At 37.3% G+C, this 26463-nt stretch overlaps 1 pseudogene; it reads right to left on the bottom strand.

Moving 5' to 3' along the window:
* Positions 1-8316: 8316 nt before the first annotated feature.
* LOC781728 (small ribosomal subunit protein eS4, X isoform-like) lies at positions 8317-9182 on the bottom strand (annotated as a pseudogene).
* Positions 9183-26463: the final 17281 nt, after the last annotated feature.

The raw sequence follows: 26463 nt of genomic DNA, 5'->3' as shown, positions 1-26463 counted from the left end.
TACATGCACACACACAGATATCTCTGGGGAAAGGTTGATTTGTATGGCTCATGGTCTTCATAGAAATTACTCATTGGTCATAGGAAATTAAGATTGTTGGTACAGTAAATACGGTTTTCCTAATCTGAATTATGAATAGGAAAGGTTCCTACTGCTAGGGAAACAGTGACTGAAACTGCCCACCCTGGCCAGGCAGCATAGTAACCATTTGCATCAGTTATTTTATGACAGGAAGTCCTGGTAAGGAGCAAAGAACTAACAAGCCACCACCAACTGGAAGAATTCTGGACAAGGTTGAAAGGAGACACCGCATGTCCTCGCACCTCCCAGACTCCTCCTTGTTGGCACCCATCTTGGCTGAGCGATGCGTGAACCATCAGGAAGGACCCTGAGTCAGAATAATAGGCCAGAGATAATCCTGAAACCAATCCCATTACCATAAAACCTGAGACGGCAACCCACATGACAGAGCAGCTCTCCTGGGTTCCCTTACCCTCCTACTCTCCACCCCCTCAGGTGCCCCTTCCCAATAAAGTCTCTTGCTTGGTCAACAGTATGTCTCCTAAGACAATCCATTTCTGAGTGTTAGACAAAGACCCACTCTCGGGACCCGGAAGGTCCCCTTTCCTGCAACACCACTTGTCATTTTCAAAATATAATGTCCATGTGATTGTTAATGAAAACTCAAATTTTAAAAAATTTACCTAGAGGTTGTTTTTTTTTTTTTTTTTTTAACTTAAGCAGCGTTGCATCTTATGTGAAGCTTTGTGTGCTATGTAATGTTGGGAGGAGAGACGAGGAGGACATGTTATTGGCATAAAGAAGGCCCCATAAAGATATGATTATTTCCTCAGGGTGAGCTTTGGAAATGCTTGTGCATTTTCAGAAGGATTTAGGAAACAATTTAGTTATTATGAAGGATTTAATTTCAATCTCTTTTCTTTCAAACATCGTAAAAATAAAGATGAAAGAAACATCTTCAGAACTCACAAATTTCCACAACTGCCCCTAGTCTCTTTAAAAAAAAAAAAAAAGACTAGTTTTGAAAAATCCATGGTTTATAGAAATGGGAAACATCCCAACAACAGCTGGTTCAGAAATGGTTTATCGTTAAATTACTTTGTACAGCTTAAGGTTTGCACAGTAAAACATAAGCTTTGATATTTAACAGTCAAAAAAGAAAAAAGAAGTGTTGTATGTTTTGCTTCAGTTTTGAGAAGTAAAGCTCACCACATAGCAAAGGAAGGAAACATGGAAAATATCAGTAGAATAACATGGAAGAAAATGATTGCTAAAGGGAACCAGTACTCCAGATGACAGAGTTAATTGAAATGTAAGCCTAGAGGGATGGCATGATTTTAACCACAGAGCTGTGCCCCATAGAATCTGCTGGAACATGAAAATCTCAGCAAACATATTAGAAACATGAGATGTGGTGAAATACTTTCTGTTTATCCTTTTCCATAGGGAACCTGTGCAGGTAAGTGAGGCATGGAACAGTTAAAAAGAGAAAATTTTGAGTACTAATCCCAGGATGGCCACAAGATTGTTCCGCAACCTTGGCCTGCTGATCAAACATCTGTAAAGCTGTGTTGCTTCTTCCTCTCAACAGAATCAATCCTTGAGCCCACAAGCAAGAGGAATACTAGTGGGCATTTCATAAACAGTGGTGCTGATAATGGTTGTCATGGGAGATAACTAACAATTATAAGATGGACAATTTAAATGCAAATTGATACATAAATGCTGAGCACTATAATAGAGTCTACTCTGAAAAGAGAGTAAATAGCATATTTTAAGGAAGTAATACACTAAGGGAATAAAGGTATTACAGCTAGCATGTAGCCAACCAAAGAAACCAGAAAGATTGGGATGTTTCTAATTATCTATTTCCTGACCACCATGAATATAGAGCTAGACTATTTTTTTTAAATACAAAAGAGTTAATTGAGTAGACTGTATATTGAAAATATCCGTTAGTAAAAATAAAATTCAATTTACCTATGCTGTTTATTATAGTATTGATAATAGAAATAATTACTTTCATCTACTGAATAACTTGAGACACGAGTTTCAAGGTACAAAAAGGACAAGATGCATATAAGAAAATAGGAAAGAGAAGTACACTTAAAACAGATGTATGCCTTCACGGGTCATTGCTTTTTAAAAAACAGATCTATAATTCTCCTGTTTATTGTATAAAATTAAACGATGCTTCCCTGGTGTCTCAGTGGTAAAGAATCCAACTGCCATGCAGGAGACGCGGATTCAATCCACAGGTTGAGAAGATTCCCTGGAGGGGGAAATGGCAATCCACTCCAGTATTCTTGCCAGGAAAATCCCAAGGACAGAGGAGCCTGGCAGGCTGCAGTCCATGAGGTCGCAGAGTCTGACACAACTGAGTGACCAAAAACAAACATACATCACAATGTACTCATAGTGATGCCAACTGGGTCCCTGTGGGATTCATGGGCACAGAGGTTTCCTTGTCCACCATTTATTATAGGCATGACTCAGCCTTCATGACCTTCTCTCAGTTCCAAATGACAGAACAGTCGCTAATCAAAGGAATGTTGGTGGTTTCATCGCTAAATTGTGTTCCACTCTTGTGGGAAACAGCAGCAAAACCACCTGAGACAAGATTAAAAGACCAGGGAGTCTCATTCAGTTTGGGAGACTGGATCACCTAAGACCCTGAAAGTAAAAGTGTCAGTCACTCAGTCCTGTCTGACTCTCTGTGGTTCCATGGACTGTACCTCACCACGTTCCCCTGTTGATAGGATTCTCCAGGTAAGAATACCGGAGTGGGTTGCCATTTCCTTCCCCAGGGGATCTTTCCAACCTGGTGATTGAACCGGGTCTCCTGCATTGCAGCCAGATTCTTTACCATCTGAGCCATCAGAGAAGCCCCACATAAGACCCTGTATATGGTCTAATTTTGTCAGGAACCACACCATTTTGAACTTTGCAGAAGGAAGAATACAAGACTGTTATTGCCTTGATCCCTATCACATACTCCTGCCTGACTATATAACTTTTCCCTACTCACCAGGGAGGGGGGACCATTTCTTGAGGCCACTAGCCTACTGTGTTCCCCTTTTGCCTGGCAAAGTAATAAAGCTGTTCTTTCCTTCTTGTCCATAATTTTGTCTCTGTATTTCCGTTTGGCACCAGTGCACAGACAGCCAAGATTTTGGCAACAGTAGGACTGTACCATCACCACCACAATCTGATTTTAGATCTCTTCCCCTCTAAGAAAACCCCTTCTCCTTAATAATCACTCTGCATTTGTCATGCCTAGCACTAAGCAATAACTAATCTATATTCTGTCCTTATGAAGTTGTGGTTCTAGACATATATCGTATCTATGAAATTAAATAATACACATTTTCATTTCAATCCCAAAGAAAGGCAATGCCAAAGAATGCTCAAACTACAGCACAACTGCACTCATCTCATACGCTAGTAAAGTAATGCTCAAAATTCTCCAAGCCAGGCTTCAACAGTATGTGAACTGTGAACTTCCAAATGTTCAAGATGGATTTAGAAAAGGCAGAGGAACCAGAGGTCAAATTGCCAACATCTATTGGCTCATCGAAAAGCGAAAGAGTTTCACAAAAATGTATACTTCTCCTCTATTGACTATGCCAAAGCTTTTGACTGTGTAGATCAAAACAAACTGTGGAAAATTCTTCAAGAGATGGGAATACCAGACCACCTGACCTGCCTCCTGAGAAATCTATATGCAGGTCAAGAAGCAACAGTTAGAACTGGCCATGCGTCAAGGCAATATATTGTCACCCTGCTTATTTAACATATATGCAGAGTACATCATGTAAAATGCAGGGCTGGATGAAGCACAAGCTGAAATCAAGATTGTCAGGAGAAATATCAATAACCTCTGATATGCAGATGACACCACCCTTATGGCAGAAAGCAAAGAAGAACTAAAGAGCCTCTTGATGAAAGTGAAAGAGGAGAGTAAAAATGTTGGCTTAAAACTTCAACATTCAGAAAACTAAGATCATGGCATCTGGTCCCATCACTTCATGGCTAATATATGGGAAAACAATAGAAACAGTGAGAAAATTTATTTTCTTGGGCTCCAAAATCACTGCAGATGGTGACTGCAGCCATGAAATTAAAAGATGCTTGCTCCTTGAAAGAAACATTATGACCAATCTAGACAGCATATTCAAAAGCAGAGACATTACTTTGCCAACAAAGGTCCATCTAGTCCAAGCTATGGTTTTTCCAGTAGTCATGTATGCATGTGAAAGTCGGACTATAAAGAAAGCTGAGCAACGAAGAATTGATGCTTTTAAACTGTGGTGTTAGAGACTCTTGAGAGTCCCTTGGACTGCAAGGAGATCCAACCTGTCAACCCTGAAGGAAATCAGTCCTGAATATTCATTGGAAGGACTGATGTTGAAGCTGAAACTCCAATATTTTGGCCACCTGATGCAAAGAACTGACTCATTTGAAAAGACCTTGATGCTGGGATTGACTGAAGGTGGGAGGGGAAGGGGACGACAGAGGATGAGATAGTTGAATGGCATCACTGACTCAATGGACATGAGTTTGAGTAGGCTCCGGGAGTTGCTGATGGGCAGGGAAGTCCATGGAAGTGCTGCCGTCCACGGAATTGCAAAGAATCACACACAACTTAGCCATTGAACACAAATTTTTTAGGCAGCTTGGGGGAAGGTCAAATTTCTTTCAGAGTGTTTTAGGCCTTGTTTTCAGCTCAAAATAATCTGCATGCCAGAGACACTTTTTGGCAAATTTTGTTCCCCTATACCATGATAGTAAGAGTTTATTTCTAGTCTCTCATATATCCTTAAGCCAGTTACTATAATGTCTTATTTACTGCAATTCTGCAATATCTTAAGTTAGGCAATCTGAGTCCTCAAAATTCATTTTTCTACAAACAATTATTTTGATCATTTTAGGCATCTTGCACTTTCATATGAATTTTGGAAAAGGTATGTCAATTTCTAAAAGAAAAGTCATCTGGAAATTTAATAAAGATTGTATAATTCAATTTGGGACTATCAACCTCTTAACAATATTAAGCACTCCAAATAGCAAACTTGGTAACTATAAATTTCTCTCTAAACATGGTTGTATCTGATTTCATGAATTTTAGTATGTTGTGTTTTTTTTTTCCCCCAAACTTTTCTAACTCTAATTTCTTCTTTTATTGTTTATTAGGAATGTGTTTTTAAATTTCCAAATATTTGAATTTTCCAATTTTTCTTGCTATTAATTTCTAATTACATTTCATTGCTGTTAGAAAACAAATTTATATATTTCAATCCCTTTAGATTTATTGAGATTGTTTAATAGCCTACCATGTGGTCTACCTTGAAGGATGTTCCACATGCAATTAAGAATGTGCTTTTGTTGGGTGAAGAGTTTGTAGATGTCTTTTACATTTAGTTGGGTGAATCATTTTCAGGTCTCCTTTTTACTAGTTGATCTTCTGCCTAGTGGTTCTTTCCATTATGCAAGTTGTTCTATTTATTATTATTTATCTTCCTTTTTTATTTTTGAATTGTCTGTTTCTCTCTTCCATCCTATTATGTTTTGCTTCCTGGTTTAGGGTTTCTGTTAGATACAAATATGTTTATAATTGTGTGTTCCTTTCTAATTGATCCCATTTATCAACATAAAATTTCCTTTGTCTCTAGTATGAACTTTTCTCTTAAAGTCTGTTTTAACATTATTATAGTTATTCCAGCTCTCCTTTTGATATTGTTTTTCTACCCTTTTACTTACACTCTATTTGCATTTTTTTTAATCTATAATGTATTTTCTAGAAATATCAAGAATTCAATTAGGTTTCTTTTACCCATATAGCAATCTCTGTCTTCTGATTAGATTTTTAATCCATTCATATTTATTATTGATATTGCCAGATGAACATTTGCCCTTTCATTTTTTGTTTTCTATGCATCTCATTTCTTGTCTGTTCTTCTATTCCTCCTTTATCAGCTTACTTTAATGATTTTTTAAATTATAGTTTTGTCAGACTCTACTTCAGATTTATAATAACTTAGTTCCAAAGGAATATGGAAAATTTATTCATCTATAAGCCAGTTTCCTCTTTGCCATCGTGTTTGTGCTATTAGTGGCATACATACCTGTATAAGCTACAACTCCACCAATACATTGTTAATTACTACTTTTTATATGTCTTTTTAGAGAAGCTGAGAGAAGAAAGGACAGCCAGTATATAACCTTTCTTTCTTTCTTTCTTTTTTTTTTTTTTTTTACCATTTCTGGTTCCTTTTCAAAAACTTCTTTTATTTTTTTGTAAGTCCAGTGTTCCAGCATCCTAACCACTCAGTTTTCCTTTATCTGGCAGTATTATTTCACCTTATTACTGAAAGATAGTTTTGCTAAATTTAAGATTTTTGACAGCTTTTTTTTTTTAACATACTTTTAGCACTTTGCCTATGTCTTCCCACTGCCTTCTGACTCTATTCGTTTCTAAGAAGTTAATCGTTTCTGTTACTGAAGTTCCTGTGTACAGGTTGAGATGTTTTTTCACTTTCTGCTTTCAAAGGTTACCTTTGTCTTTGAACACTTTTACTATAATGTATTTCATAATGGGTCGCTTTCCATTTGTCCTGTTTGAAGTTTTTCAACTTCTTGGATGTGTAGACTTGCACTTTTCTTCATATCTGCAAAGTTTCCAGACATCATTTATTTGATTCATCTCCTGTCTTTTCCCCTCTTCCTATTTCCTCTAGTATATCCATCACATAATCTTGTGTGTTTAATTGTGTCCCAAATTTTTCTGAGATTTTATTCTTTATTTTTTCATTGTTTCTTTCTCTTTTCTCCAGATTGCCTAATCTCTACTCATCTGTCTTCAGTTGGCTGATTCTTTCTTCTGACAGATGAAGTCTACTATTGAGCCCATCTACTGATTTTTTGTTTGGGCTATCGTACTTTTCGTCTTCAAATTTTCCTTTTTTTTTTTTTTTAGTACTTTCATCCCTTTATTTTTATTCATGAGGCATTATCATCATATCTGCAATTCTTTAAGCATCATTTCTTTTAGTTTTTAAACATATTTATAACATTAAAGCTGTTTTGATTTCTGTCAAGTCTGCCAGCTTCCCATATGGGCCTCCTTCAAAGTAATTTTTATTGCTTGCTAGATTATTATGCATACAGATTATACTTTATTCTTTCCTTGCATATCTCAATTGTATTGAAAACTGTACATTTCAGGTATATTTAAGCAAATCTAGATACTGATAACACTCTGAGTGTTTCTCTTGTTTACCAAGTCATTTGCTTACAGTTGACCCTTGAACAACATGGATTTGACAGGTGGACAACAGGTCCACTTATACACAGATTTCTTTCAGTAAATATGTCCTACAATACTACATGGTCCATGGTTGGTTGAATCTGAAGATGAGAGGCCACAGATATAGACGGCCAACTAAAATATCTACAGACTTTCCACTATACAAAAGTGGCATTCCTAATCCTCACGCTATTCAAGGGTCAAATGTTTTTGTTCAATGAACTAATTCTGAAAAGTCTAATTCCTTCCCCATGTGCAGGTCTAATTTTGGCTACTCAGATTTCATCCCATTGTTTTCATCTCTTGGTCTGACTCCCTAGGAGCTATGCTTGGTTGGTACGAGCCACTTACTGGTTAAAACCTATGTGGCTTGGAGGATGCTATCACACTTGAGTTTGTTTTGTTGCCCTGTGTTCAATCAGGGACAAGTAGCTAAGAGAATCCCATTCTGATCTCTCCCAAGACAAAGTAGCCTTGGATCTGCACAGTTTCCTAGTCTATTGGTGATTTCTGTGATTTTATTTTTACACCTAGCTTCCTAGGAGCAGCCCCAGGTAAAAGGAGCTTATTGTTCAATATATATTTGATCAGAGTTTATGTTTAAGGCCCTTATTGTAGTAAGGGTTCTGCCCTGTACTGATGAATCTTGTGTAGCTTAGGGAAATACCTGCTCCGATTGCTACTGAATGGGTATAGCCCAGTGCATGTGACAACCTTCCTGACTTCCAGAACTGACTAAGGTCCCAGTAGGGCTCTTCTTGGTTATCTTTTTCTCTCATTCCATTAAACTTCTGGTTGCTCTTTTTTTATGTATAAAATAATTATTTACTTGCTTTTCCTTCTTGCCAAGGTTTGATATGTTCTCCTACCATCACTGAAGTCTAGCCTACAGGAGACATCATATTCCAGCATGCCAAGCCTGCCTGAAAATTCAAAGCAAGCAAACAAACCAAAAACCCAAACCACAGCAAACACCAAAGATGCTATTAATCACTTGGTATTATCTGTAATTACAAAGATTTTTCCAATCACATCACATAGAGATCATTTTATCCACTGCTCTGTTTGGCTGCCAATCTCTTATCTCTCTCCTCAGCAATGGTAAGGTGAATACCCTTTCCACAGGGAAGAGAGATCCATGGTTTGTTGCCTTTGCCAATAATTAAAATGTTTGAGAGTCATGTGGCAAAGCTGTTGCTGTTACATGAACCACATCAAAAGAACCTGGATGTCTCTCCTGGTTTGTAATCACATCAATTCTTCCCAGATTAACACCTCCAGTCACCATGCACAGGTTATCAGTGTCAAATTTGATGAAATCAGTAATCTTGCCAGTCTCCAAGTCAATCTGAATGGTATTATTCACCTTGATGAGGGGATCAGGGTAACAGATGGTACAAGCATCATGGGTTACCAGATGAGGGATTCCTTTTGTCCCCACAAATATCTTTCACTTTGCACAGTTTATACTTGGCCTCCTCAGGTGCAATACAATGAACAGCAAAGCGACCCTTGGTGTCATAGGTCAAACGAAAATTCTCTCCAGTCCTATCAATGCTGATGACATCCATAAAACCAGCAGGGTAGGTTATATCTGTGTGGACTTTGCCATCGATCTTAATGAAATGCTGCATGCAAATCTTCTTTACTTCATCTCCAGTTAGGGCATACTTAAGTCTATTCCTTAGGAAAATGATTAGGGGGAGACATTCCCTTAGCTTGTGGGGGCCAGTAGATGGATGAGGGGCAAACACACCAGTCAGTTTATTCAGCATCCAATGTTTTGGAGCTGCTACACATTTCAGATGCTTCTTGGGACCCCGAGCCATGGCTGCGCTAGGCACGAAAAGAGCTGGTTGCTCTTTCTTAGTTGCCCTCAACAAGAGGTCCACATTTTAAAATCACCCTTAGGTACAGACTTCTCCATGATGTGTTCTAAATAAAGCCAGTTTCCTTAGGCAGAACTGCAGAGCTCATTGTCTTTATGGGCTGTGTTTCTTCCTGGGCCGAACCTTTGTACCATTTCAGCAGAGCTTTGGGTAAGGACCTGCTTTTCCAAGACTGACAACTTGGTGTATGCGTGGCCACAAGGGGGAACGCAGGGTGGCTTTCCTTTGTTTTCTTGGGTTGCTCCTCCTGACACGGACCCCTGCCTTATAAAATTGGGTCCTAACCTACAGCATTTGAGGTTGAATTCCTGCTTTATGACCAAGGATTGGATAGGGAAAGAGAGACCTATTTCTCTCAGCCACATCTGCAGTGGGTAGGCATTCTGCAACACTGGGCTGGGACCAGGGTAAGAAATGAAACTGTAGCCTCAGACCGGAAGCTCAGGCAAGAGGGAACCCATCTCTTCTGACTGCAGTACACAGGGAAGAGCACCTGGAATAGAGCTTCTGTAACACAGAGCTAGGGTAGGGTTAAGGGAGCAGGTTATGACTCAACTGCCACAAATTCAAACTATTCCTCCTGAGATTTAGAACATTTTTTTTCTTTTCTTTTTTTTTTTTTGAATGGACATTTCTTCATTCACTCTCTGCCCTTAGGACAATATCCAGAGACTTAAAATTACTTTTACTTACAATCAGTAAGTGATTTTTATCAGTGAAAATGGTGTTTTGCTGGGAAGAGGGTTTATTAAGTACCTTACTCTGCCGTCTGTAAGTCCCACCTGCCTCACATTCTATCAGTTCAGTTCACTCAGTCGTGTCCCACTCTTTGCGACCTCATGAATTGCAGCACGCCAGGCCTCCCTGTCCATCACCAACTCCACGGAGTTCACTCAAACTCATGTCCATCGAGTCAGTGATGCCATCCAGCCATCTCATCCTCTGTTGTCCCCTTCTCCTCCTGCCCCCAATCCCTCCCAGCATCAGAGTCTTTTCTAATGCGTCAACTCTTCGCATGAGGTGGCCAAAGTACTGGAGTTTCAGCTTCAGCACTAGTCCTTCCAATGAACACCCAGGACTGGTCTTCTTTAGGATGGACTGGTTGGATCTCCTTGCAGTCCAAGGCACTCTCAAGAGTCTTCTCCAACACCACAGTTCAAAAACATCAATTCTTAGGCACTCAGCTTTCTTCACAGTCCAACTCTCACATCCATACATGACCACTGGAAAAACCATAGCCTTGACTAGACGGACCTTTGTTGGCAAAGTAATGTCTCTGCTTTTCAATATGCTATCTAGGTTGGTCATAACTTTCCTTCCAAGGAGTAAGCATCTTTTAATTTCACAGCTGCAATCCCCATCTGCACTGATTTTAGAGCCCCCCAAAATAAAGTCTGACACTGTTTGCACTGTTTCCCCATCTATTTGCCATGAAGTGATGGGACCGGATGCCATGATCTTCGTTTTCTGAATGTTGAGCTTTAAGCCAACTTTTTCACTCTCCTCTTTCACTTTATCAAGAGGTCTTTTAGTTACTGAATGTTATATCAAATATTACCCTAAATATATAAAAATAATTACACTTAAGCAATATGGTTATCAAGAACTACTTCTAACCAACAAAGGCAGGTTGGTATTTCTCATTATTTATTCTACCAAATATTTACTCCTAGATTCCTATGAAAATTGATATTCACTGGCAACACTTATATTTCCACTTTATCTAATTACATCATGTCTCATCAGTTGTGGTTGATAAGGCTTTACTTCCAATAGTGACTTTTTCATATATTCCTCTATGATTTTAATTACTTTGAAATGAATTTTGTGCTTTAAAAAATGCTATTAATACGCTAGTAATGGCTGTATATGGTAGTAAAGTATGTTTTTTCCATTTTGTAAGTTTATATAGAAATATTCTATAATGTATGAATATTTACTGGCACATATAAACACAAGTAACCAGTAATACTAACAGCAAAATATCAAATATTTATGAACTACATACTAAAAAATAAAATATGCTTTGCAAACATCCCTTAGAAATGAGAAGAACTGTAATGAAGTTTATCTGGTTTGCTTAAATGAGACTTTAATCAAGTCTTGGTATACTTTTTAAATCAGCACTGTTCAGTGGAAATTTAACAAGCTATATGAATAAATTCTAATTGTCTGGTAGCCACATCAAAGAAGGCTTTTAAAAAAGTAAAATTAGTCATTGTCTTTTGCATTATTTTGAATCATCAAGAATTTTTATACAAAAATTCATTATTTACGAGATCAGATCCTGTTACAAGTCATTTAAAAGTTTGTTATGCACTGGATTTTTCATTTCAGCTGATGTGTTTTGTTTATTCTTTCTTAAATTTTGACTTCACACTGCTAATGTGATTGATTTTTTTGTTAAGAGTAAATATCAAATTTACCATCAATTTGTTCAAATCATCCATTTTATTTTTTTTAATTTTACACAACAATGAAATAGCTTTTTGGTTCTGCTCTGTCCTAGTGACTTGCAATTGCTGTTCACCATGCAATTTATGACCTCTTTTTTTTTTTTGCTTTACTAGTTTTAACATCTCCACTCAACGCTACATCCACAGTAAGCCTTCATTTCAAATCTGAAAATGAGTCCATACTTATTTTTAGGTAAAATAACAATTACAATTAAAATAATAATTAGTATTTCCTTTTAATTACCAATTATTAATTACCTAGGTATAAGGAAATGGCAACCCACTCCAGTGTTCTTGCCTGGAGAATCCCAGGGACGGGGAAGCCTGGTGGGCTGCCATCTATAGGGTCACACAGAGTCAGACACGACTGAAGCGACTTAGCAGCAGCAGCAGCAATGCATAAAATCTCAAGTAAACATGTCATAATTTTACATGGGCGTATAGAAAAAAGTCACATCAAATTGAGTCAATCCATGGACAGTAAGTACATGCACACACCTGATCTGCACATGATAAATAGCAACTGATACAATGCAACAGTTAAAGCGAAATGTCATTCTACCAAGACAATGAAGTTGTGCTTCATAGAAAAGTATTCTACACTACTTCCATTCTGAAATTTAAACTTCAGTAACTTAAAATTATAAATTTAAAATTTAGTTCCTCATCACAGTGGTTAATAGTTGCTACAGTTCTATCTAAATGTTCACCAGATCTTACTCGTTAAAAACAGTTAACTATTAGACTGAGATATTCCTAGGATTCCTTAGGTTATCACTCTGTGCTAGTTCTCAGGGATTTTGTCTATCCACAGAGAGCTTGCTATTAGATCTAGCAACAGCTAAAATCCTGGGGCAAGAAGACAGATTTGGGAGCTTGCGGGAGAATGTGGGAAGCCAGGCATATTAAGCTACTGATGTACCACGTAATGTGGTCAGGGCCAGTAGTCAGGAAGGTGAACAAGCAACATTGAGGAAAAGCTGGAACATGCCACCATGTCTATGTTTCTGACCATACCTCACACCAGCCATCATAGAACAACAGCCACTACTGGATTTTCATCTTCCATACACCTTTCTCTCTGGTCGATTCTAAACCAAAGCCACAGAAGGAAGGGGGTTTGGAGAAAATTAATTCCAGCTTAACCAAGTGTACCCAGTATAAACTACCATAGACTCTGAGTTCAAGAGTCTCCCCTAAAATATAGAAAACACTATGGTATTTATTCTGCTTCATTGTTGGAAAAGACAAAATTGCAGTGTCAACCATGGTGTCAACAGAAGTATAGCTAAGGGTTTAATTCATGGTCTCTTACTTGAAAAAGATTAAAACTTAATGTTTCTTCCCAGTTAAAAAATAATTTTAGTCATAATTTGCCAATCTTCAAGAATATTCTGCCTAAAAGACAGATAAATCAGGGAAGAAATCTAAAATCATCCCTAGGTCGGGTTACTACTGTTGAAAGAAGAACAAGGTTGCCTGTCATGGACAATAACTCCTAATCATTGCAACACAAATATTACCTTCTCAGGACAAATACAAGTCATGTATCTAGTAGTACAAAAATGCTAACGTAGGTCTAAAAAATCTATGTAAACATGATCTCTAAAATGAGATTATCTGTAACAAGCAGTACATACTTCTCCAGAGAGGCACCTGATCTATAATTGACACACTTCTCAGAACAAGATAAGTATATTATCTAAGACCAGACTTATTAGCAATTATCAAAGAGATCAAACCAGTCAATCCTAAAGGAAATCAATCCTGAATATTCACTGGAAGGACTGATGATGAAGCTGAAGCTCCAATACTTTGGCCACCTGATGCAGACACACTGGAAAAAGAGTTGGTGGGAAAGATTAAGGGCAAAAGGAGGAGGCGACAGAGGATGAGATGGTTCGACAGAATCACCAACTCAACGGACATGAATTTGAGCAAACTTTGGAAGATAATGAAGGACAATGAAGCCTGACATGCTGCAGTTCATGGGTTGCAAAGAGTTGGACACAACTTAGCAACTGAACAACAATTAGCATGTGTTTTTGCAGGAATGCTATTTCAGGGAAATAAAGGTGAAAGCTACCTTCACCCTCAGAAAGAATGATACCCCAGGCTATTTTAGTTTTCTACCTTCAGAAATTTCTATTTAACCCCAAGGTTAAAATTTTAAAAGCTGCTGTGGATCTTTTAAACATAAATGGTCAGGAATTAGAAAAACTAATACATGGTTTCAGAGGAGTAAAATCTTTGTTTCTATTTTCTTCTTTGGTTGGGGGAACAGTAAATACATAAAAGATTGTTTGGACTACACATGCCAGGTGGGTAAAAAATTGTCTTTGGGTGAAAATTCTTCTGCCCAAAATATACTCCTATTCATGAACTAACATAATATGTCTAAATGGGAAAGAAGGACTTTTGCTACTTTGCAGGTTTTTGTTTTTTTTTTTGTTTGTTTTGTTTTGTTTTTTTTGCTTTACTATTATAAATTCAGTGGTTTGTCAGAGGAAAATAATGACTCCCACCAGAAAAACTTCTCCAATGGGCCAGTGTCAAGGAAGGGGGAAGGGAAATGTGGACGGATTGAGAGGTGCATGATCATCTCACACCACCTAGATTACTTTACCTGTATCTACTGTTCATCTCTCCATGCCCTCTGCCATAATGGTCATCACAATGGACGTCCTGGTATTCCAAGAGCAACTCTGCTGCTGCTGCTGCTGCTGCTAAGTCGCTTCAGTCGTGTCCGACTCTGTGTGACTCTGGGAACACCAAAAGAAGATTCCACTTGGGAGCAAAAGCTACTAGGACTTTTCACTGGTGAAACACTGAGAAATGTCATTCTTTGACATAGAAAGTCTCAGTGGAAAGATAAATCATATTCTCAACCTTCTTGGGAAGCAAGTAGGAATGAGAAACCAATCAGCAGCAAGCATGAGCCATTAATTATGGAGAAGGAAAGATGACTCCGAGAATGAAGCCAAGAGTGCAGAGGAAAAGCCTCAGAAATCCATTTCCAAGGAAGCAGAATTGAATGCTAGCTGAAAGTGTTAGCATTCATGCCTAACTAGATTTCAATTAGATTTCAGGATTTCTTGGCACAAGTGGCTTCCATGTGCCTCTCACCACCTTCCCCACACCATTTTGAAAACGAATGTCTATTGTGGTTATTCTATCCCACCACTGGATGTGGGGTATTTTGAAGGACAACTAATTTGTCTCTTTAGTTCACAGGACTTCAGATTGAAAGGAACCACACTTGCCTCATCCTGATTTAAATATCAAGATTCTGACCTCAAGCCTGAGTCTAAACTAATGATGAGGTGAAACTTTGGGGATTTGGGGGAAGGAGGAAGTTTATTTCCTAGTTGATGTTAATTCGACAAGGAGACCATTAGACTGAGGTGACTCTAATGCCTTTGGCAGCCTACATAAGCAAACCAAAACCTCAGCCTATAAATCCCACTAGGTTAAGTCATGGAAACCAAGGACAATCAATCACCAACAGACAACTAGTCTTTTCCAAATAAGAGAAACACTTAAACTACAGTCCCTCAAATAATGTCCTTGGTTTGTTTTTTCACCTGTTACATAGAAGCCTTTCTCCTAACTTCTGCCAGTGAGCACTTCAACTACTTTCTGTTTGGCACTGCCCAATTCAAATAGATTTTTGCTCAGATAAACCCTTAAGGTTTTTAATATGTTTCTGTTTATATTTTAATATTGGTGAGATTATAGTTATTATGGGTTTACTATGGCTATATTGGATGAAGAGAGGGCAACTAGAAGATCGTTGCACCTCTAAGTATTTTTAAAATATATATTATTCTCTATATTAGGAAATGTCAGTTGAATTAGATAGAAGTAAATAGAGTCAAATGATACATAAGAGAAAAAAAAACTTTAAGTTTTGAAGACTGCTTGGAGGTAAGTGTTGAAAGAAAACTAGTATTTTAGGATGACTCTATTTTAAAGTCTATACCTTGCAAAAACTAAGTGGATAGTGATGCCATTCACTGAGATAAGGAGGGAAGAAGAAAATCATGGTGAAACATGCAAGGTCAATTTTAGATATTGAGTTTAAGGTGCTTATGAAACATCCAAGCAAAGATATTCAGGACACAATTACATACTGTTGGAATACAAGGCACAGACCCAAGATAGAGTTACTTATGCTAAGCCTTCATCACCAAACCAAGACTGATTTACAGTTTTGGCTTTCCTAGAAATGGAATCACAAATAAACCAATCAATTAGGAGTCTCCCCATCAGAAATAGTGAGGTAGTCTACATGATAATCCCCTGCTGCTGCTGCTGCTGCTGCTAAGTCGATTCAGTCGTGTCCGACTCTGTGTGACCCCATAGACGGCAGCCTACCAGGCTCCCCCGTCCCTGGGATTCTCCAGGCAAGAACACTGGAGTGGGTTGCCATTTCCTTCTCCAATGCATGAAAGTGAAAAGTGAAATTGAAGTCGCTTAGTCATGTCCGACTCTTCGCAACCCCATGGACTGCAGCCTACCAGGCTCTTCTATCCAATGGGATTTTCCAAGCAAGAGTACTGGAGTGGGGATAATCCCCTACCATCCCCTAAGGAAAGTAACTGCACAAGAACCAATTCATTTTTGTCTAGAATCAGCTTTATTGTTCCCTCTCCACTTTGCCTATAAAAGTCTTTCATTTTGTACAGTTTCTCAGAATTCCTTTGCTAGGTAGGATGCTGCCTGATTCTAATCAATTTTCACTCAGACTTTTAAAAGTTTTAATATATTTCACCTTATCTTTTAATACTGGATAAAATACTTGGATAAAGCTCAGGAGAGATGTGGGCTACACATCAGTTCGATTCAGTCGCTCAGTCATGTCCAACTCTTTGTGACCCCATGGACTGCAGCACGCCAGGCTTCCCTGTCCATCACCAACTCCCAGAGCTTACTCAAACTCATGTCCATCAAGTCGGTGATGCCATCCAACCATCTCATCCTCTGTATCCCCTTCTCATCCTGCCTTCAATCTTTCTCAGCATTAGGATCTTTTCCAAATGAGTCAGTTCTTCACATCAGGTGGCCAAAGTATTGCAGTTTCAGCTTCAGTCCTTCCAATGACTATTTAGGACTGATTTCCTTTAGGATGGACTGGGTGGATCTCCTTGCAGTCCAAGGGACTCTCAAGAGTCTTCTCCAACACACAGTTCAAAAGCATCAATTCTTCAATGGTTAGCTTTCTTTATAGTTCAACTTTCACTTCCATACACGACTACTGCATAAACCATAGCTTTGAGTAGATGGACCTTCGTTAGCAAAGTAATGTCTCTGCTTTTTAATATGTTGTCTAGGTTGGTAACAGCTTTTCTTCCAAGGAATAAGCATATTTTAATTTCATGGCTACAGTCACCATCTGCAGTGACTTTGGAGCCCAAGAAAATAAATTCTCTCACTGTTTCCATTACTTCCCCATCTATTAGCCATGAAGTGATGGGACCAGAGGCCATGATCTTAGTTTTCTGAATGTTGAGTTTTAAGCCAACTTTTTCACTCTCTTCTTTCACTTTCATCAAGAGGCTCTATAGTTCTTCTTCACTTTCTGCCATAAGGGTGGTGTCATCTGCATATCTGAGGTTATTGATATTTTCTCGGCAATCTTGATTCCAGCTTGTGCTTCATCCAGCCTTGCATTTCACATATGTACTCTGCATATAAGTTAAATAAGCAGGGTGACAATATATAGCCTTGATGTACTCTTTCCCAATTTGGAACCAGTCTGTTGTTCCGTGTCCAGTTCTAACTGTTGCTTCTTGATCTGCATACAGATTTCTCAGGAGGCAGGTCAGGTGGTCTGGTATTCCCATCTCTTTCAGAACTTTCCACAGTTTGTTGTGATCCACACAGTCAAAGGCTTTGATATAGTCAATATTTTTCTGGAACTCTTTTGCTTTTTCAATGATCCAGTGGATGTTGGCAATTTGACCTCTGGTTCCTCTGCCTTTTCTAGATCCAGCTTGGATATCTGGAAGTTCACAGTTCACATGCTGCTGAAGCCTGATTTGGAGAATTTGGGCATTACTTTGCTAGCATGTGAGATGAGTGCAATTGTGTGGTAGTTTGAACATCCTTTGGCATTGCCTATTTTTGGGATTGGAATGAAAATTACCTTTTCCATTCCTGTGGCCACTGCTGAGTTTTCTAAATTTGCTGGAATATTCAGTACATATTGAGCTACAGATACAGATTTTTAATTTTAATTGAAATCCTATGTATAATTCCTGTATCATGGTAATTATTCATAAAGCCTAGAGGGAGCACGCAGCATAAGCAAATCAAGCCTAAGCCTAGAGGGAGCGTCCAGCATAAGTGAATCAAGCCTAAAGTGAACACTACTTAATACTAGAACTTAAGAGTAAGGAAGAAAAAGAAAAGAAAACAGAAACAAGGAGTCAAAGAACAGGAAATTCATAGTACTCTGACATCATGGAAGACAAAAATGTTTTATGAAAGTGAAAGGCCCAGGTAAAAGGGAAGACATAGAATCAAAGCGATGGTAGAGGGAACAACATTAAATAGGAGAATAAGTTATCCATGGAAATAAGAGAACATAATGGGAGAGGTACAGAAAATTTACCTACTAGTTTCTACTTTCTCTATGACACAAAAGTCAGTGTTGTGTTTTGACAATGAAAAGAATGGGCAAGGGCAGGGATGAGGAAAGAATCGATAATTTGACAGAGAGAACTAGAAATAGGGAACCAATCAGAAAACAGAAAAGGCTAGTCTGAGAGCATTTGAGAATCATGTTTGGAGGCCATAAATATACAGTTCCACCCTTCCACTGTGGAGCGTAAGAAGTGCTGATTACAGTTAGTAATAGGCAGGTCACTGTAAATTTGCAAGGGCCAGTTCTGCAGATTAGTGAGAGCAGATCCCACACTTACGAGAATGTTCTCTGGAAACTACATTTTAGGCTTCATAATCCAGTTCTAAACTGTCCACTTTTGTGACCTCAAGCAAGAATTTTTAACCTAATGTTCCTTTAGTTTCTTCATACATATGATGAAGATAAAACAACATCCACTATGGAGCTGTCAGTATTAAAGTAACAAGTACATGTAAAGAAATTCAATAGGGTTGGGCATCCATTAAGGATTCAAAAATGTTGACTATTTATAGTAATATTGTTATTCCATTTAATATTAGTTTCAGTTTGGAATTGGTATTATTAATATAGTCTGTGTGAAAAGAGAGTGTTTAATAAGCTATGAAATCCAACCTCAGAAAGATGGGAGGTTACCAGGACAAGCAGCTGATACTTTGAGGCAAAGGAGAGGTTTGGTGCACAGGGGGATCAATCCTGAATCTCAAAATTACATTAGGTTTGAATAACTGGCTAAATAACTAAGCTTGATGAAAGACAGAAGTTACAGACAGAGAGCTACTTATTCAAATTAATTATTTAAAAAATAAAGAATTTCCAAGTGTTGGTTGTGTCCAAGGCATGGTCTTGGGAGTGAGTAGCTGAGGGGAAGAATATTGGAAGTAAAGATGTAAGTATTGGATGCGATATCTACATGAATCTGTGCTCACCAAGGAGTATACTGGGATCTGTATATATAAACAATTGAAGGAAAGAATGCAAACTCTGAGTCTTGAAACACAAATTGGTTTTTTTTAACTTAAAATATCAATGCCAAAATTTATTATGAATTTAATAATTAACACAATAGCACACTTGGGTTAATGTGCTTTGCCACAAGAGGTGTTTCATAAATATTTGATGGCTTCTAAATTTTTAATTAATCTACTCCTCTACTCAGCCTACTGTGAGTGCTTTTAAATCTTTGAGAGTTGAATGTCTAGCCTTACCTAATAATTTACTGCACTATTTTGCTTTCATAGTAAGGAATTTCTTCTGTGTACTTTTATTTTTTCAACACATATTTATTGCATGCTTATCATGTGCCAACATTATTCCAGATGCTAGGTATATACATCAGAGAACAAACCAGATTTTCTCTTGGTTCTTACATTTCAGCAGGAGAGATAGAATCATAAATACAGTAAGTGTATGACCCTTTAGAAAGTGATAAATACCATGAAAAAAGAACATGAAACAAAGTAAGACTCCAGATGATGGTGGATAGGTGAGTCTAAGTTTAGAATGGGATGGTCCAGGGGAGCCTCACTGAGAAGACACCATTTAAGGAGATACTTCCAGCAGCATTCTAAAAATGTCCCAACAGATTAGATTGTCCTGCACTTTATTAATGTATTTCTTATTCCTTTCTTTCTTCATTTTCCTTTCAATAACTGTGATATAATTTATAGATGAAAATAAAGAATGTTGATGAAATGTCTATCAGTTAGAAATAGCTTAGATAGACAAATTCACTTGTGGGATAACTCAAACCTCATTTTTTCGCTATTTGCTCTTCTACTGAAATCCTGAAGAAAATGATTCTTGACCTTATAAACAGCATTCTCAATCTTTTGCTGTAAACTTTAATTAAAATAATATTGCCTTAAAGATGAATTTTATAAAATCAAAATCTAGATTCCTTGCTGGTTTTGCTGATGAGAGAATTGCTAATTTCATAACAACTTCATTTGTTTTAAAATATCCAACCTGGAATATGCCATGGTAACCAAACACTTCTGCTCCTTGTTTGTTTAGGGTTTACTATTTGATTTGGTTCTCAGTTACATATGTTTACCAGATACTATTTAGAAACTGAAAACCACCATGATGCACACTGAAAGGACCGTAGAGTTTCTAACAAGAAGGAAAGAAAGAATATAATAAAAACACTTAAAATTTTGATAAACACACATTCTTATTAGCTTCAGTAATGTTGCTGTGAAATATTAATTGCATACTTCCTGGTTATGAATCTAATTTTAGCTAATTTAGAAAGATCAGTAGAAACAAATCTAGATATCTTTGCAGTCTACCCAATAGTATTATTTATTTCTGTTTTCTTTTTATTTATAGCTCTTTTTCCTTTTGGTTCAGTCCCCTTGTGAATTCAAACTATACATGCATGAGCAGCCTTTTTTCTGCAAAAGTAAGATCATGGCATCCACAATGCTCTGCAGCTTGCTCTCGTCACTTTCATTTCAGACAAACTTCCTTTAACTATTGTAGAAATTATTTGATTAATAACATGCAAAGGCTGAAAAAAGTTCATACTGTGCAGTTTCATGTACCTTAAGAGATATCTCACCACTTTGCAAACCCAATATCTAGCCAAAAAACACACTGCAATAATGTATTCTGTCCAACTCTTTGCAACCCTTTAGACTGTAGCCCACAAGGCTTCTCTGTCCATGGTATTTTCCAGGCAAGAATACTGGTGTGGGTTGCCATTTCCTTCTCCAGGGGGATCTTCCTGACCCAGGAATCGAACCCGTGTCTCCTGTGTCTCCTGCATTGCCAGACGGATTCTTTACCCACTGAGCCATCAGGGAAGCTCATTAATTAATACATTAGACATTAAAAACTCCAAAAGATCCATCTGAGTATGTGCTGTGCAGTACTTAGTCACTCAATTATGTCTGGCTCTTTTCGACCCCATGGACTGTAGCCCACTAGGCTCCTCTGTCCATGGGACTTCCCAAGTAAGAATACTAGAATGGGTTGTCATTTCCTCCTCCAGGGAATCTTTCCAACCCAGGGTTGGAACTGGGGTCTCTCGCATTGCAAGAGGATTCTTACCATCTGAGCTACCAGGGAAGCCCACATATGAGCAGATCACTTTTTAAAGTGTAAGCATGTCATCTTTTTGTATTTTAATCAAAAGATTTCATTTATTCATTTATGAAAGGGTGTTCACTTTAGCATTGCTTGTAATATGGAGACAACTTAATGCCTAGCCACCAGGTCCATTTAAATAATGATTCAGTTACACAATAGAACAATATAAAGTTATTAAACTAAAGCAGATATGTGTGTGCTAGATTTCAAAGCTTTGTTATGTATCGTTAAGTAAAATCTATTCACCAATGTTCATTATTACTAGGTTTATTATGGCTTCAACAGGTAGAAATATAACTGTTCTTCCCCCAAAGAACCAGCACTTGGTCCAATGCCACATAATGATAATTATTTGAAGTCTCACTTTATTATTGTGAAATTCTCATTGACATTGATCCTATTTCTTACTATATTCTGTTTCATTTAACCCAGAAAAATCTTACAAAGCTTTCAGTACTGTAACTTTTCCAAATGAATTTCAAAATCAGTTTGTCAAATTTTAATAAGAATGCCATTTTTAAAATTTTGAACATCTTTAAATTTATAAATTTGGAGAGATTTGACACATTTATATCCCCTGGAGGAGGAAATGGCAACCCATTCCAGTATTCTTACTTGGGAAGTCTCATGGACAAAAGGTCCGTCTAGTCAAGGCTATGGTTTTTCCTGTGGTCATGTATGGGTGTGAGAGTTGGACTGTGAAGAAGGCTGAGCGCCAAAGAATTGATGCTTTTGAACTGTGGTGTTGGAGAAGACACTTGAGAGTCCCTTGGACTGCAAGGAGATCCAACTAGTCCATTTGAGGAGATCAGCCCTGGGATTTCTTTGGAAGGAATGATGCTAAAGCTGAAACTCCAGTACTTTGGCCACCTCATGCGAAGAGTTGACTCATTGGAAAAGACTCTGATGCTGGGAGGGATTGGGGGCAGGAGAAGGGGACAACAGAGGATGAGATGGCTGGATGGCATCACTGACTCGATGGACGTGAGTCTGAGTGAACTCCGGGAGTTGGTGATGGACAGGGAGACCTGGCTTGCTGCAATTCATGGAGTCGCAAAGAGTCGGACATGACTGAGCGACTGAACTGAACTGAATTGATAGGGAGCCTTTCAATCCAAAAGCAAGCAATGTATTTCTATTTAGCCAAGCCTTCTTTCATAGTTGTTTTTTATTTTAATTTATATTCATTATAGTTTGTCTTAAATTTATTTCTTTATACTTTCACTTTATTATTTGCAATGAGGTATCTTCTCATATTCTTTAATGCACTGTTTTGTTTATATGAATGCTAGTGATTTTTATATCAGCTTTGGAATGATAAGTTGTAGTGAAACATGTCTTTTCTATATCATTTCTCATTTAAAAATCAATTATTTGGATTTTTCAGGTAAATATTACATCAACTGCAAATAATAAATTTGCAACTTCCTTTCCAATACTTTGAGTTTCTCTAATCTTACTAATTAGAATTTATAGAGTGATAATATATAGAGATGAGAGCGAATGGCATTTTTTTCCCTAGACTTTAATAGAAGTGAATTCATCATTTTGTCATTGAGGATGACACTAGTTTTGGGTTTAAAATAAGTTTTTATTGTGTATGTATGTGTTTTTTAAAAAGGAGTGAGTATAAATTTTATCAATTGTTGTTTTAGGATCTTTGGAGATGATTATGGTTTTCTTCTTAACTTGAATGGTAAATTATACATTTATTAACAATGGATTGCCTTTACTATCTTTCTATGAATTTTACTTGGACATAATACCTTTTTGCTTTAATGTGACCATTTTATTATTTAGGATTCTGCAATGACTTTTTAAAGGAGTCTGTTTTCTAATTTTCCTTTATTGTCTTTGTCATATTTTTATACAAATGTTATGCTCCCTATAAAAAAGAACACACATTTTTCTTCATTGTCTGTGGTTTGAAACACCCTAAAAACATCTGAGATAATTCAAAAAATGTTTGATAAAGCTGAACAAGTCATCTGGGTCTGGAAACAAAGTAACTGACAATTTTATGTCTATGTTAATCATTCTGCTAAGCTTTTATATCTCTTCTTGTGTAAGCTTCAGTAACTTACAGAGTTCTATGGATTTATTTATTATAGGTTTTTAAAAACTTAATTTGCCTAGAGTTAAGCTAACCCACCTCTTTGATTTGGCAAAAATATTTTCTAACTATGGACATCCATGCTTTGCACAGTACTGTGTTAATAGAAATTCCTATTTATAGGAGCTATGCAAAATAAGACATGGTTCCTATGTCTTACATATATACATATATATATATACACACACACACACAAAGACATATATATATACACACATATGTATACATATATACAAAATATCTAACAGCAGGGAAAAGTGACAAAGGACTATACAGAGAAATTTTCCATTCTCACTTTTTACTTTGTACAATTGGGCTTTTTTTCCTTTTCTTGATTACATTGCTTGTTACCCAAAGAATGAGACTCTATATTACATATTAATTAAGCCATTTTCATCTTTATTATTTCAGTTCAGTTCAGTAGCTCAGTCGTGTCCGACTCTTTGCGACCCCATGAATCGCAGCATGCCAGGCCTCCCGGTCCATCATCAATTCCCAGAGTTTACCCAAACCCATGTCCATTGAGTTGGTGATGCCATCCAACCATCTCATCCTCTGTTGCCTCCTTTTCCTCCTGCCCTCAGTCCCTCCCAGCATCAGGGTCTTTTCAAATGAGTCAGCTCTTCGCATCAGGTGGCCAAAGGATTGGAGTTTCAGCTTCAGCATCAGTCCTTCCAATGAACACCCAGGACTGATCTGCTTTAGAATGGACTGGTTGGATCTCCTTGCAGTCCAAGGGACTCTCAAGAGTCTTCTCCAACACCACAGTTCAAAAGCATCAATTCTTCAGTGCTCAGCTTTCTTCACAGTCCAACTCTCACATCCATACATGACCACTGGAAAAACCATAGCCTTATGTCCTTTTATTTTTATCTTTTCTATTTCTTCCTTCTGTTTACTTTTTTACCTTAATGTTTAATTAATTTTGCTTCATTCTTTCTTCTTTAAGAATTATTTAAGACTAGAAGTTTTCATGTGTTACACTATTACACTGATTTTTAACATGTATGTTTTTTATTATTACTATGTACCTGTTCTTCTGCAGATTCAGATTAAATTCCACTTTGATCCAAAACTGTTGACTTCTCTTGTATGTGGATACTCCTCCTGTCTGATTCTTCAAATTCTTACACATCTACCGGTGCTCTGCAAGCACATCTACAAGGCTTACCATTATTATTATTACTACTTCTATTATTATTAATTATTTCAACCTAACACATAGCAAAGAAGTGCAGAATGTCATTATCTGAAAATCTCAGTTCAAAGTAAGGCACTGTTTGATACTACCTACGTGTGTAAAATACTCTCAGAGTACCGACATTACATTGTAACCTCTGGTGGCTTATGTCGTCCACCTGTGCCCTCTCTTGATTGGGTTCAAATCAAGAGAAGTATGACAAGTATTTTGATAAAGGTTGTGTATGTCTTTTACATACATGGATAATGCTCTTTTTTTCCTTTTGTTTACGTTCAGTTCAGTTCACTTGCTCAGTCATGTCCAGTTCTTTGAGTCTCCATGGACTGCAGCACACCAGTCCATCATCATCTCCCAGAGCTTGTTCAAACTCACGTCCATCAAGTTGGTGATGCCATCCAACCATCTCATCCTCTGCCGTCCCCTTTTCATCCTGCCTTCAATCTTTCCCAGCATCAGGGTCTTTTCCAGTGAGTCAGTTCTTCGCATCAGGTGGCCAAAGTATTAAAGCTTCAGATTCAGCATCAGTCTTTCCAATGAATATTCAGGACTGATCTTTAGGATGGACTGGTTTGATCATACTTAGCGGTTTTCCATTGTCCTGATATAGAACAATGAGGTATGAGTGCTATTACTTTATCATCTTCAAGCTATTAATTCTGATAGTTTAATATTACTGGGTACAAATAAACTTAAAAAGACTATCTTATATGTTTATAGATGAAGAATTCATCCAAAATGTCTGAATAAAATACTTCTCACTCTTTTCTTACCAACTTTAAAGAGAAAATGTATCATCATACTCATTCAAAAGCAAAGTTACATTTTTTAAACATGGCTTGTTTAAAAAGTGTAAATCTTTTTAAAGAGTGGAAATCTTAAAAGAGAGCAATAATGTTAGAAGCATAAAACAAACATAACATCAGAGGGATGGTACGGGAAGGAAGGTGGGAGGGGGGTTCAGGATGGGGAACACGTGTACACACGTGGCATGTTGATGTATGGCAAAATCAATACAATATTGTAAAGTAATTAGCCTGCAATTAAAATAAATAAATTTAAACTTAAAAAAACATAACAAATAGATATCAATAGCCCTGGAAAAGTTATCTCTACAAACAAAATTTAGTAGATAAAGGAAATTCCACTCCCCCATTTTAGAGTACCTGATAGCAGAACTTCCCTCCCACTGCAAACAACTTAAAAACTGGATCATCTCCTGTAATTTCCAGACTTTTTACTCATCTTAAATTCAGCAAAGATCTAGCATTTTCCACACTGTATGCTTCTCCATTTCCAGGTAGTCTTCTATTCTACAAGCTAAGCATCCCAGTCACTCCAATTTATCCTTGCATGGCCTGATTTCCAGACTCTTACATGATCTCATATTTCTGTGAATGTACAAAATCCTTCTCAAACTATGATTGTTCAAATTGTGGATCCTATCTTAGCATTTCTGTGACCACTGTGCAATGTGATGTAGGAAGTAACCAAAGACATTATTATCTTGTTATATAACAAGAACTAATCACTATTATCTCCATTTTAAAACAGAAGGAAAAAAGTCCAAGTTGACAAAACCAGTAAATGGCAAAACCAAATCTCTTTATTAATCATGATTTGCATATTCCATATCTCCTATTTGGTGGCTTTTTCTCCTGTAATTTTAGATCATGACAAGCTTAGAGATAATTAAATTCCAGAAAATTTTGCATAGAAACTTTTGCGAAACTTGGAT

The sequence above is a fragment of the Bos taurus genome, chromosome 4 (genome assembly GCF_002263795.3).
Source record: "Bos taurus isolate L1 Dominette 01449 registration number 42190680 breed Hereford chromosome 4, ARS-UCD2.0, whole genome shotgun sequence".
In the NCBI taxonomy this organism is placed as follows: domain Eukaryota; kingdom Metazoa; phylum Chordata; class Mammalia; order Artiodactyla; family Bovidae; genus Bos; species Bos taurus.
The sequence above is the reverse complement of the archived record's forward strand: the minus strand, read 5'-3'. Positions and strand labels throughout refer to the sequence as shown.